A 14,612-nucleotide genomic window follows, 5' to 3' on the forward strand; every position below is an offset into this window, starting at 1 on the left:
TCAGCAAGGTTCAGAGTTCAAGCCCTCTTGAGCAGAAGTGTTAAGGCTGAAACACCAGTGCAGTACTGAGGGAGTACTACACAGTCACAGACACCCCCTCGAAATTCTCAGGTGCATGCAAGAGATGCCGTGAATCTACTTCAAAGAAGAACTAGGCAGTTTATCCCCCTGAGCAAAAGCACAGTATTCCAAAAGTTGGAAATCTGCAGTAATAACAGAAAATACAGGAAATACTCACCAGGTCTCTGTGGAGGAGGAATGTGGGCTGATGAAAGGGCACAGGGTTAACACTTCAAGTCTGTAGGTATGAACCTGGAATGGCACAGCAGGTCAGACAGCATCTGAGGAGCAGGTAAGTCAATATTTCAGGGCGAAACCCTACTATTTCAAGTGTTGGCTTTTTGGTCAACCTCTGTTTCTCTGTCCACAGATGCTATCAGGCCTGTTGAGTATTTCTAGCATTATCTGACTTTATTTGATATCTCCCTAGAGTGTTGGTTAATATTTACCAATTCGTTAAGATGGTGAAAATGTTCCTGAACTAATCATGTAAAGGCTCAGACTAACGTTTTCGGGGTATGAGTTCAAATTGCACTGTGGCAAGTGGTAAAATTTCAACCAAATCGATAAATCTGGAATGGAAAGCTCAGCTCACTAAAGGTAATCACAAAACAATGATCTGTTAAGACTAATATTTCAGCATGAAGAATTGATAGGGGCTATTGTGGCATAGGGGTAATGTCCCATCTACCACTGAGCTAGGAGACTGGCTACAAGTCCCACCTGCTCCTAAGGTGTAGAATGACACCTCTAAACAGGTTGAACAGAAAATATAAGTATGAGGAGCTTGATAACCTTTAATTAAACAAATAGACACGAGATGCTAATTAGAGAAATAAATTTCAAGGGGCAAATCAATTAATTAGGTGAGACTTGTCGTACAAAGATCAATTTGCATTTAATATATTACTGCTGTATAAAAAAAAATTAAGAATTAATAGCCGATTTTAAATCAAACTAATCCATCAGTTAACTAATACTTGATCTTGTGCTGATGTGAATAATTATTACAAACTAATAATAAAAAACAAAATTGGGAACTCATTGTCTATACAGACAAAAATGAAAGAGTTTGTGGATAGCGAGATCCCCTTGGATTATACATGTGTAACATTTTTTGCTCAACTGAGTCACTTGGGCTAAGTCACTGAGCCAGAACAGAAATTGCAATGTATCACTCTGACAGCTAAGAGATGGGTGTGGAACTTCTGGGGAAATTTTAACTAGAACACAATCACACCCTAAAGAAAATTACTTAGTTTGAGAATGAACTATGGTATTGTAGCCAGCCAGCATATAGCAGAGACCTAGGCCCTGCACATCATGGTTCTGTCGAGCACTTATTACATCATAATCTGCCTGTGAAGACATGGAGAAGGAATATGGGCTGGCATCTACAAAGCAGACGATGGGACTGTGGCTCAGGAGGCTTTCCAAGTTTGTGGGGTGACCATCTGGGATCAAAAAGGAGAATCAAAATGTGGCAGTGGTAAGAGATTCTATAAATGGGGGATTAGAGAATGTATTATGCAGCCAAAAATGACACTTCTGAAGAGTGTGTCATCAACCCCAACTAAAGGGCATAGGTTTAAAGTGAGAGGGGAAAGATTTAAAAGGGATCTAAGGGGCATATTCATCACAGCAGAGTGTGGTGCGTGTATGGAATGAGCTGCCAGAGGAAGTGGTAGGGGCTGGTACAATTACAACATTTAAAAGGCATCTGGATGGGTATATGACTGAGGGTTTCGAGGGATATGCCCAAATGCTGGCAAATGGGACTGGATTAATTTAGGAAATTTGGTTGGCATGGATGAACTGGACGGAAGGGCCTGTTTCTGTGCTGTACAGTTCTATGACTGTATGATCCAGCTTTGCGGTGTTATCTTGACGTAGTTAAAGAAGAATTTGGATAGCGACGGGAGATGAATCCAGTAGATCTCTACTTCAGGTTGGAACATGCTACACAGATAGGAGCAAGAATACGGTCTGTCTCACGAATGAAGAACTGAGAAACTAGGAGGAGGGTCATAGTTCTGGATTATTACCACAGCCAGATGTAAACAATCCTAAAAATATTCAGATCAAATTAGTTAAAGACTGGCTAAACGGGTGGTTTGGAAATGAAGGGTTCCTTTTCACAAGATTGTACTTTTCACCTGTACTGGCGCAAAAAGGAACTATTCTGTGAGGACAAACTCTACTTGAAGCAGAGTAAGACTAGTGAAACCAGCAGACTGTGACCTAGCAGATATGGAGGTGGCTTCAAATGAAAAAAGATGGATTATAGAATGTGATGTGTGTATGTATGGAAGGGGTTTGTGTAGGAATAGATTGTTGAATAGTAGGAAAAAAAGGGCAAACATTAATAGAACATAGAACATAGAACAGTACAGCACAGAACAGGCCCTTCAGCCCACAATGTTGTGCCGACCATTGATCCTCATGTATGCACCCTCAAATTTCTGTGACCATATGCATGTCCAGCAGTCTCTTAAATGACCCCAATGACCTTGCTTCCACAACTGCTATTGGCAACGCATTCCATGCTCTCACAACTCTCTGTGTAAAGAACCCGCCTCTGACATCCCCTCTATACTTTCCTCCAACCAGCTTAAAACTATGACCCCTCGTGCTAGCCATTTCTGCCCTGGGAAATAGTCTCTGGCTATCAACTCTATCTATGCCTCTCATTATCTTGTATACCTCAATTAGGTCCCCTCTCCTCCTCCTTTTCTCCAATGAAAAGAGACCGAGCTCAGTCAACCTCTCTTCATAAGATAAGCCCTCCAGTCCAGGCAGCATCCTGGTAAACCTCCTCCGAACCCTCTCCAAAGCATCCACATCTTTCCTTTAATAGGGTGACCAGAACTGGATGCAGTATTCCAAGTGCGGTCTAACCAAAGTTTTATAGAGCTGCAACAAGATCTCACGACTCTTAAACTCAATCCCCCTGTTAATGAAAGCCAAAACACCATATGCTTTCTTAACAACCCTGTCCACTTGGGTGGCCATTTTAAGGGACCTATGTATCTGCACACCAAGATCCCTCTGTTCCTCCACACTGCCAAGAATCCTATCCTTAATCCTGTACTCAGCTTTCAAATTCGACCTTCCAAAATGCATCGGGATTCCTGGAAAGGAAATGTGCTCGCATTTATCCAGGTTGAACTCCATCTGCCACCTCTCAGCCCATCTCTGCATCCTGTCAATGTCCCGCTGCAGCCTACAACAGCCCTCTATACTGTCAACGACACCTCCAACCTTTGTGTCGTCTGCAAACTTGCTGACACATCCTTCAATCCCCTCATCCAAGTCATTAATAAAAATTACAAACAGTAGAGGCCCAAGGCCAGAGCCCTGTGGAACACCACTCACCACTGATTTCCAGGCAGAATATTTTCCTTCTACTACCACTCGCTGTCTTCTGTTGGCCAGCCAATTCTGTATCCAGGCAGCTAAGTTCCCCTGTATCCCTTTCCTCCTGACCTTCTGAATGAGCCTACCATGGGGAACCTTATCAAATGCCTTACTGAAGTCCATATACATCACATCCACAGCTCGACCCTCATCAACTTTTCTAGTCACATCCTCAAAGAACTCGATAAGGTTTGTGAGGCATGACCTGCCCCTCACAAAGTCGTGTTGACTGCATTTGATCAAGCCATGCTCTTCCAGATGGTCATAAATCCTATCCCTCAGAATCCTTTCTAACACCTTGCAGACGACAGACGTGAGACTTACTGGTCTGTAATTGCCGGGGATTTCTCTATTTCCTTTCTCTCCAGTCCTCAGGTACCACTCCAGTGGAGAGCGAGAATGCAAAGATCCTTGCAAGTGGCGAAGCAATTGCATTTCTCACTTCCCAAAGCAGCTGAGGACAAATCTGGTCCGGGCCTGGCGACTTGTCAATTTTAATGTTTGACAAAATTTTCAGCACATCAGCTTCCTCTATCTCTATCAATTCCAGCATACACACCTGCTCTTCAAAGGTTTCATTCACTACAAAGTTCGTTTCTTTCGTAAAGACAGAAGCAAAAAACTCATTTAGGGCTTCCCCTACCTCCTCAGACTCCACACACAAGTTCCCTATGCTATCCCTGATCGGCCCTACTCTTTCTTTGACCATTCTCTTATTCCTCACATAAGTGTAAAATGCCTTTGTGTTTTCCCTGATTCCTTCTGCCAAGCCTTTCTCATGCCCCCTCCTGGCTCTCCTCAGACCATTTTTGAACTCCTTCCTTGCCTGCGTGTAATCCTCTCTAGCTGAACTTGACCCTAGCTTCCTCCACCTTATGTAAGCTACCTGCTTCCTTTTCACAAGAAGCTCCACCGCTCTCGTCATCCAAGGTTCCTTTATCTTACCCCTTCTTGCCTGTCTCAGAGGGACATATTTACTCATCACTCGCAACAACTGTTCCTTAAACAGTCTCCACATGTCTATAGTTCCCTTACCATGGAATAATTGCTCCCAGTCCATGCTTCCTAACTCATGTCTAATCGCGTCATAGTTTCCTCTTCCCCAATTAAATATCCTCCCATTTTGCCTAATCCTCTCCTTCTCCATAGCTATGTAGAATGTGAGGCAATTATGGTCACTATCACCAAAATGCTCTCCCACCACAAGATCTGATACCTGCCCTGGCTCGTTTCCAAGCACCAAGTCTAGAATGGCCTCTCCCCTCGTCGGCCTGTCAACGTACTGCATTAGGAAACCCTCCTGAACACACCTTACAAAAACAGCTCCATTCAAATCTTCTGCTCGAAGGAGGTTCCAATCAATATTAGGAAAGTTAAAGTCACCCATTTCAACAACCCTACTGCGTCCACACTTTTCCAAAATCTGTCGACCTATGCTTTCTTCAATCTCCCTGCTGCTATTGGGGGGCCTGTAGTAAACCCCTAACGAGGTGACTACTCCCTTGCTGTTCCTAATTTCCACCCATACTGACTCAGTAGGCAGATCTTCCTCGACAATGGAAGCTTCTGTAGCTGTGATACTCTCTCTGATTAGTAGTGCTACACCCCCTCCTCTTTTTCCCCCTCCCTATTCTTTTTAAATGTTCTAAACCCTGGAACATCCAGCAACCATTCCTGCCCATGAGAAACCCATGTCTCTGTTATGGCCACAACATCATAGCACCAAGTACTGATCCATGCTCTAAGTTCATCACTTTTATTCCTGATACTCCTTGCATTAAAGCAAACACACTTTAACCGATCCCTTGGCTCCTTCCCACTAGCTGGTCTACCTCTTGCTACTGCCTCACCTGCATCAACTCTCACCTCCGGTATACAGCTCAGGTTCCCACCCCCCTGCCATACTAGTTTAAACCCTCTCGAACTACTGGAGCAAACCTTCCACCCAGGACATTGGTCCCCTTCCAGTTCAGATGCAACCCGTCCTTCTTGTACAGGTCCCACCTTCCCCAGAAGGCATCCCAATTATCTACATATCTGAAGCCCTCCCTCCTACACCAGCTGCGTAGCCACGTGTTAAGCTGTGCCTGCTCCCTGTTCCTTGCCTTGCTATCTCGTGGGACCGGTAGTAAACTAGAGAACACTACTCTGTTTGTCCTGCTCTGCAGCTTCCATCCTAACTCCCTGAAATCACTTTTTATATCCTCAATCCTATTTCTGGCTATATCATTAGTGCCAATATGTAACACGATTTCTGGCTGTTCGCCCTCCCCTTTTAAAACCTTATACACTCCATTGGAGGCGTCCTGGACCCTGGCACCAGGGAGGCAACATACTTTCCAGGAATCCCGATCCTGACCACAAAATCTCCTGTCGATTCCCCTAACTATTGAGTCCCCTACTACGAGTACTTTTCTATTCTGCCCCCTTCCCTTCTTTGCCACAGTGTCAGGCTCAGTGCCAGAGAACATTAATATAAATGATTCAGAGAAAGAAAGTAAGGGACAGACTAAAAAGGGGCACTGTGAGCTGAGAACAACTAGCGTTATAGAAAAGAAGCACAAAAAGATGGTTAACAAAGGTGAGGGGGACTCCAATTAAAAATAAAGTTAACAATTCGCTAAACAGCAATGCAAATGTAATAAAACAGGGGAGATGAAGGAATTAAATATATTGCAAAGGAACTGGATCTGGCTTGGATATCTGGGTCATAGCTGAGAAAAATGGGTTTTGGAATTCAGCTTTACAGAGATTAACATTTGAGAGCTGACAAAGAGGGAAACTGGAGGGGTGGACCAGCTGTACACGTGGCAAATTGTATCAAAAAAATAGTGACCACCCGTAAGACAGAAATAGAAATCATGTGAACAGGGATGAGATGAGACAGGACACTAGTTGGGTTATCTACAGATCATCTAATCACGAAAGGGAGATGGAAGAAGGAATATATAAACATATTTGAGAAAAGAGGAATAGACATAGAATGATAAACATAAGATTTAAAACCACTCCAAAAGTGAATTGGATGGAAAAGATTGGTAAAGGAGCTAGAATTCCTACAAGGTGTCCTTTCTAACACACAATGGGAAAAGTTCAATAAGCTAGATACTAACTGCTAACAGAGTAACTTTACTTTAGAAAAGATGTCCTCGGTGTCCAGGAACAATCAGGTTAACATTGTAGATCCCTAGACGTGTCCCATGGTACTGTCTCTGAATAAGCAAAAAGATGCCTTAGGCTATGAAGTCCTACACATGTTTTCAGTAGACAAGTGAGCAACTGGGAATATTTCACATTCATTCTCAGGGATATGAGAGGGAAAAGCACATTTTTCAGGCTTTTCAATAGAATGAACCTTTTACATTCAAAATCATTACTGTCAATGGTTTCTGGAACTGTCTTTCCACATCAAGGTCAGAAGTTCAGTTTGCTTTGGTCTTTTGGCTTGGATTTTGTGGTCAGTGATGAAGTAGTGGTACCTGCCGCTGACCCCACAGAAAACTTCACATCGACGTATAATGACCTTTATGTTGTGGTTTTCCCATTTCCTGACCACAGTTCACATCTGACACCAAGTCAAAGGAATCTATTAGACGTGCAACAATAGTGATATCACCAAGCAGGATCAGCAATTAATTGTCACTGAAGCCCTCCTCAGCAAAATAGGAAGTTAAAAGCACTGAACCCTTTCACTTCTGTTTACGTTTTCAGATATATAAGTAATAATGATTGCATTAGGATAAGAGCTAAAATCACAATATTAATGGCAAAAGTTTTATTTTACAAACACACATTTATCTTAATCAGGAATGAAATAGTTGGCATTTTACAATTATTAAAATAGGCTTTCCAGAGCTTGTGAAGGTGTTTGTTAAATAATAAGGCCACTTTGTTCAGAAAACATGGTCACAATCCAAATGCAGAAATACAGTCTAACTTATAGTAAAAATAGTAATCATGGATTAAGTAATCAGGTTAAAAACACAAAATCATGTGACAGTCTTGTATTAGTTCAAATAAATTCATCAATTAAGAGGGATGGGATATTAAAAGAAGGAATGTTGGATTAAAGCAATATTAAAATTACAAATCTGCATAAGATTTCTATACCTCAGGCAATGTAGTGTAAACTGATTTCATCATTTAAATATTTCACTGACGATGCAAACCATGAAAAGAACAAGGCTACACTTGATAAATCTCCAACTTACATCTTATTGAGCCATACAGCACAGAAACAGAAAACTTTGGTTCAACTTGTCCATGCCTCTGAGCTGCTGTGATTTCTTTGGGCGTGGTGTTGGTAACCGGCTCTAAATTTGGGATTGTAATAAAGGATTTTTGAGTGTTTTCTCTGGAAATATTTAAGTATAGACTGTTCCTGTCTGTAGGGTTTTGAGCTTAGTAACATGAAGGCTACTGGCACTGAGGGCCTAAGATCAATCCCAGAATCCACATCCACATTCTTTTGTTCTGGGTATTTAACAAATGTTTGAGGCGCAGTATAACAATCAAGTGGCAGATAGATGAGTTCAGTGTAAATCAACAATAGGTCATGAACTGAGAGTCTGAAAGGGATAAGGGATCAGCCATGTATTTGATTATTTAAGCATTCTTGCCTGTCACATTTTAACTCAATTTCAATATGGTCAGTGGTAATTATAGAGTTAATGCACCTTTAAAACACCCAATTGTTCTACTTTATTCAACCAGATCTACCTTTTAGAAAGGAGTTTTGCAATGAGACTGCAGTTTTGTTGGGGGAGCAGGTGGGTCCACAACAGAGCACCTTCTAGAGGGACAACATGGTGTAGAGCTGGATGAACAGCAGGCCAAGCAGCATCAGAGGAGCTGGAAAGCTTATGTTTCGGATCGAGGCCAGTCTTCAGAAATTAATGATTTCTGAAGAAGGGTCTTGACCTTAAATGTCAGCTTTCCTCCTCCTCTGTTGCTGCTTGGCCTTGCTGTGTTCATCCAGCTCTACACCATGTTATCTCAGATTCTCCAGCATTGGCAGTTCCTACTATCTCTGTAGCCTTTTAGAGGGACTCAGCTTCACCAACAACAACTTACATTTTTCTCAGTTGTACTGTACATGTAAGGGCTCGTGAAGTTATTGTCGATTTCCCAGATGAAATTGAGCACTGAGAGTTTCACCATAATTAGCATTATAAAATGAATCCTTACATTTCTGGCAGAGCATCATGGAAAGCATTACGGTTGGTTCTTAAACTTGAGGAATGTGTCAAAATTATAAGGTCGGTGATGTTAGTCAATATTTCAAGCTAAAGTAGGTACAATGTTCCATAATGTAGTGAGTGATTTAAAGTCCATGTAAAGCCAATGCATAACATAGATATTTCAAGCATTTTCAAAACAAAACAGGATATCCTCATATCATCACAAATTTGAAATCGGTCAGCTGAATACATTCTAGATATTAGCAGGTTGCACTTCAATGTCGCTAATTTATTCTGTTTTAGTTTGAGAGTCATCATTCGCATAGCAGCACATCTGTCTCTGGGTTAGAAGGAATGGATACAACTCCCAATCCAGTAAGTGGAGAACAAAATCTAGGCTGATACTTAGACAGTGTGATCAGAAATGACATTGTTTGACTGATATGTGGAACTGAGGCCATATCTGCTGTTTGACGTGGATGTACAATCAATTTCAGAGAAGCTTAGAGAATCATTCTTGGTTTTCTGGCCAGTAGTTATCCTCAGTCAGCATCACGAAAGATAGATTATGTGCTCGCCGTTGCAAGTGTCAAATGTTAAGTCAGACGTGCTAACAAGGGAAGATATACATCATCTCCGGAAATGACATAACATGTCACTTGATCTTGCTCCCGGAAGATGAAGGCATAGTTTTTATTCCTTAAATAAATGTCATGTTCTCCTTACCTCAGCAGATTCTGAGCATGCTTGTCATAGACATACAAAACTACGAATATTCTAATCAACTACATCAGTGGGAATTTGTTGTTTTCAGGTTGGCAGCCACATTTGCAACACTGGCAAATTACTTCGTTGGCTGTAAAATACTTGGCAACATTCCGAGGCCATCTAAGTCATACTTTTCCTTACAAGCACAACGTTGGTATTTTAATTTATTCACTTTGATTTTCTACCTATACAACTGCACTAAAAGCAAACATTTTGGAACATGGATCCCTCCATGCCCCTGCCTATCAATGACAGAACAGTGCTCTTCATCTTGAGGTCCCAATAATGGTGATCACTGAGACAAATCCTGCCACTGAGGCTTGTGCAGCATCTCAACATCTGAAATGTAGATATATATGCACACTTGTGCTGCAAGTGAGAAGCTGAAGTGTTTAACAATGCTTTGTGAATCAGCCTTCATCAATAGACTTGTTAAGCCTCTTTGTGGAGCGGCAGGGACTCATATTTCATGAATTTGGCCCAGAAGTTGCTACTTATTTCATTTGGATTATTTTAGAGCTATTATTGGCAGGGTCAGAGAGTCATGCCAACACCATGATATTATGCAAAGCTATCAATGGAAGAGATGATAAGCAGAGATGACTGTTTACTGGTGACTCAATCGAGGATGCTTGGAAACAAAATAGTCGAAGTGTTTTATGTTTCTCCACTGCCTTCCACCACAGCGGAAGAGTGCTGCTAATCTGACTATTTATCATCCATGGAAGCTTGACGTCAGCCTATCCAGTGGAAGGAAATACAGTTAACAGCCAAGCATTGTTTAAATGGTAGACCAGGCAGGTTAACCCTGATCAGTGAAGGCTTTGTCCCGGGCAACATATCAAAGAATAGCTGTTACCTGTTTTATTGAGTTGAAACAGGTAGAGTGTTTATGCAAGTTCTTTCAGAGTGTAAAGTACAGGGCTGCTGTGTATCCATCCATATAGCTCTCAGTATGTACAAGTGTGTCACATTGAGAGCATGAATGACAATCACCAAATTGATCATCTGGGTAATTCTTAGCATGTTAGAATTAGTTAGAAAATGTTGTCCAATCAGAGGCTCATATCCAATGTTAGACACTACTTTTAGTTTTGCAAGCAACCTGACAGTTATCATCTAACTGGTGCATTCTTCATTGCAATGTCCCTAGCAGTCAGAGTGTGCTTACTGATTAAACAGCACTCTTTTCTTGTACAGCATACATGTTGACTTCCCTTTCTTGCAAATTGTCCTGATGATGAAAAGCTTCAACAAAACGTATCTCCTGTTTTCCACTATATCCTAACTACTAAATGATTAACTCTTGTGCCTGATTGCTATCATAATAAACCACACCTTGCTTTAGATAAGTTCCTCTTCTTGTTAAAACACACTTGTAATTTTGTGCACCACTGTAAATCATGTAGGCTCTTAAACCCAGTCATGGAAAGGAAATGGTGGCAGCAGAGTGGATTAATCAGCAGCTACTAATGGTTGCCATTACACAGAACAATCTACTTACTTATTACACCCTATGTTTACACCTCCACCACTCGCAGGGTATTGACAATAAACTTCACTTCTATAGCCTCCTTATGCCCCCGCCCTCGAATGTGGGCGCTCCAGTTGCACACCCTCTGTGCCAAAGTATGCCTTTTTATTCATCCCTGAGCTAGTGAGAGGCTCAGACACTCTGGAGCAATTTGAGAAATTACTTCAGATTGTGACATGGCTGATGTTGGCTTACACTCGGAGAATTCAAGTCATGGTGGCAACGTACAATTTTACATGCTGTAGCCTGTGGTAAATGCTCCAATTTCTTTTCAGCGGATGGTTGAATGGACATTACTCTAACTCTTGTGTATTTGCAGTTTGATGCTCACTTTGTTTGGCCATGATATGAACCATGTCATCATTCGCACTTTCTCCCCATATCTTTTGGTGATTGAACATTAGAAATAGAAGCAATAGTAGGCCGCTTGACCAAATGAGCCCTCTTCACCATTCACTAAGGTTATGGCTGATTTGATCATAGCTTTAATTACCTTTTATTATCTGCCCCATAGCCTTGGATTCCCTTGGAGATCAATAATTTGTTTAACTCGGGCTTGAATATATTCAATGATGTGGCCTCCACTATCCCCTTGGGTGCCGAAATCCAAAGATTAACAACATTCCTCCTTATCTGCATCTTAAATGGGAGGCATCTTATTCAGAAATTGCGTCATCTAGTCATTCGGTGGCACTTAGAATTCCTACAGTGTGATATCAGGCCATTTGGCCCATTGTGTACACTGACCCTCTGAAGAGCATCCTGCCCAGACCCACACTCCTACACTGTCCCTGTAACCCTTCACTTCCCATGGCTAACCCACCAAACCCTGCACATCCCTGGGCAATTTAGCATGGGCAATCCACCTAACCTGCATGTCTTTGGGCTGTGGTAAGAAACCAGAGACCCAGTGGAAACTCGGTCACAGGGAGAGTGCACAAATTCCACACAGACAGTCACCTGAGGCTAGAATTGAACCCAGGTCCCTGGTTGTGTGAGGCAGCAGAGCTAACCACTGAGCCAACATGTTCCAGATTGCCCTGTGAAAGACAACAGTTTCTCAGCTTAAGATAACAAGGTGTACAGCTGGATGAACACAGCAGGCCAAGCAGCATCAGAGGAGCAGGAAGGCTGATATTTCACGCCTAGACCCTTCTTCAGAAAAAAAAAATTCGGAAGAGGGTCTAGGTCCAAAACATCAGCCTCCTTGCTCCTCTGATGCTGCTTGGCCTGCTGTGTTCATCCAGTTCTACACCTTGTTATCTCAGATTCTCCAGCATCTGCAGTTCCTACTATCTCAGTTTCACAACCCACCTGGTCAATAAAAATAGGCTCAATTCTTCTGCATATGAAAACCTATTAATCACAGGAAGCAACTGAATGAATCTTCTCTGAACTGCCTCCAATGCAAGGACATCACTCATTAAATGAAGAGATGAAAATAGTTATGGAGTACTCCAGGTGTGGTCTCATCAATGTCCTGTATCATTGTAGCAAAATTTCCTGACTTTTATACATCCATTCCTATGCAACAAAGGCTAACATCCCATTTGCTTTGTGAATTGTTTGCTGCACTGCACGCCATTGTTCTTGTTTTGATTGACAGCCGCCTGCAAATTGACATTCTTGAAGTGCAGCACTATAGAGAAATAGAAAACAACAGGATAATTAATAGCTGCTTTGATGCTCCATTTGTCTTTAAACATTCTCAGCTTTATGTTCAGGGACAACACACCTTCTGAATTAACATGCAGCCCATTTTCAGTGCTGATGAGCCAAAAAGCTACACAACAATACTCGTGAGCTATCCTGGGGGCACCACCCAATACCATAAGTGAAATTGTTTGTTGTCCAGAGTCCTCTTGTTTTGCCCATTTGCCAGAATCCTGCTTCCCCATCAACTTATTTCGAGTCCCGTTCCTCAATCATCCACAGTGGTCACTCTTCCATAGTTTCTGACTCAAAAGTGCTTGGGTATTCCTGCACTATGGAAGCCAGGACAGAACTGCACTACACTTTGGATGGATTTCCTATCTTCTACCTGCACTGGTATCCCTGCAAGTCCCTACGTTTCATCACTGTGCCATTGGCAGCCGTGCCTTAAGCTCCAAGGATCCAGCTCTGAAATTCCATTTCTAAACCATGGCACTTTTTTAAAAAAAATCTTTCTGCTGCTTCAATTCCCTCCCTAAAATCTACCATCTGATTTTAGCCAATATTTTGCCCCACAGGTCCTAAGATCATCTGGGACATTGTATTATGTTTAAAGATATGATACAAATGGCAGCTATAATTGTATTCTTTAATAATTTAATGTAATGATTCTCTACAACTAGATTATAGATAAAATGGGAAGTATTGGAAATATTCAGCAGAGTCTGGCACAGCGATGAAGAGAAAAGCAAGGTTAATGTTTCAGATCAATGGAAATATTGCAGATGTGAGAGATCTGAACTAATTAAGGTGGGGCGGGGGAAGAGAGAGGAGTGGAAAGGTGAAAATGGATTGTTCATATTTGGGAAGAAGGCAGGACAGATTATATGATTAAATGGAAGGGAAATCAGGAGGGCAAAAACAGGAAATGAGATAACCGTGCAAATAGGGTTAAGGAGAATCCAAAGGGATCCTACAAATGCATTAAGGACAAAAGAGTAACTAGGGAGAGAAATGTGCTCCTTAAAAGGCCACACGTGTGTGGAATCACAGGAGATGGGAGAGATACCAAATGAATATTTCACGTCAATATTTACTGTGGAGACAGATATGGAAGCTAGAGTACTTGGAGAAATAAATGGTGATATCTTGAAAAGTGTCCATATTACAGAGGAGTAGGGGCTGGATGTCTTAAAATGCATAAAGGTGGATAAATCCCCAGGACCTGAACAGATGTACTCCCCAACTCTGTGAGAAGGTGGGGAAAATGATTGCTAGGCCCTCTACTGGGTTGTTTTATTCATCAATAGCCGCAGGTGAGGTGCCAGAAGACTAGAGGTTGGCTAACATGGCATCAGTATTTAAGAATTTGGTAAGGGAATGCCAGCAATTTATAGACTGGTGAGCCTGATGTTAATGCTGGGTGCCAGAGGCTGAGGGGTGACTCTATAGAGCTTTACAAAATTATGAGTGGCATGGATAGAGTGAATGGCCAAGACTTTCTCCCCAGAGTAGGAGAGTCCAAAATCAGAGGGCATAAATTGAAAGTGGGAGGAGAAAGATTTATAAGGGACCTAAGGGACAGGATTTGCATGTATTTTGAATGGCAAGGACTGACTAGGGATCGTCCACATAGATTTGTGCATGGGAAATCGTGCCTCACTAACTTGATTGAGTTGAGAAGATTGATGAAGGCAGAGTGGTGACCATTGTCTATATGAACTTCAGTCAGGGCTTCAACAAGGTTCCTCATGATTGACTGGTTACCAAGGTTAGAGCACATGGAATACATGAAGAACCAGCCATTTGGATACTGGCTTGAAGGTGGAAGACAGAGGGTGGTGGTGGAGCGTTGCTTTTCAGATTGGAGGCCTGTGACCAGCAATGTTTCGCAAGGATCGGTGCTGAGTCCATTGCTTTTTCTCAATTATTGAAATGATTTGGACGTAAATTAATGGGGTATGGTTACTAAGTTTGCAGATGACATCAAAATTGTGGTT

The 14,612-nt window shown here is 42.0% G+C and overlaps 1 long non-coding RNA gene across 1 annotated transcript in view; it reads right to left on the minus strand.

The window, feature by feature from the left end:
- Positions 1-12,197: 12,197 nt before the first annotated feature.
- LOC125456629 (uncharacterized) overlaps positions 12,198-14,612 on the minus strand; it is a 50,273-nt gene continuing 47,858 nt past the window's right edge. Inside the window, exon 5 of the long non-coding RNA XR_007248483.2 lies at positions 12,198-12,598. This is a non-coding gene — a long non-coding RNA (uncharacterized LOC125456629). The remainder of the gene's footprint in view (positions 12,599-14,612) is intronic.

The sequence above is a fragment of the Stegostoma tigrinum genome, chromosome 8 (assembly GCF_030684315.1).
Source record: "Stegostoma tigrinum isolate sSteTig4 chromosome 8, sSteTig4.hap1, whole genome shotgun sequence".
Taxonomy (NCBI): Eukaryota; Metazoa; Chordata; class Chondrichthyes; order Orectolobiformes; family Stegostomatidae; genus Stegostoma; species Stegostoma tigrinum.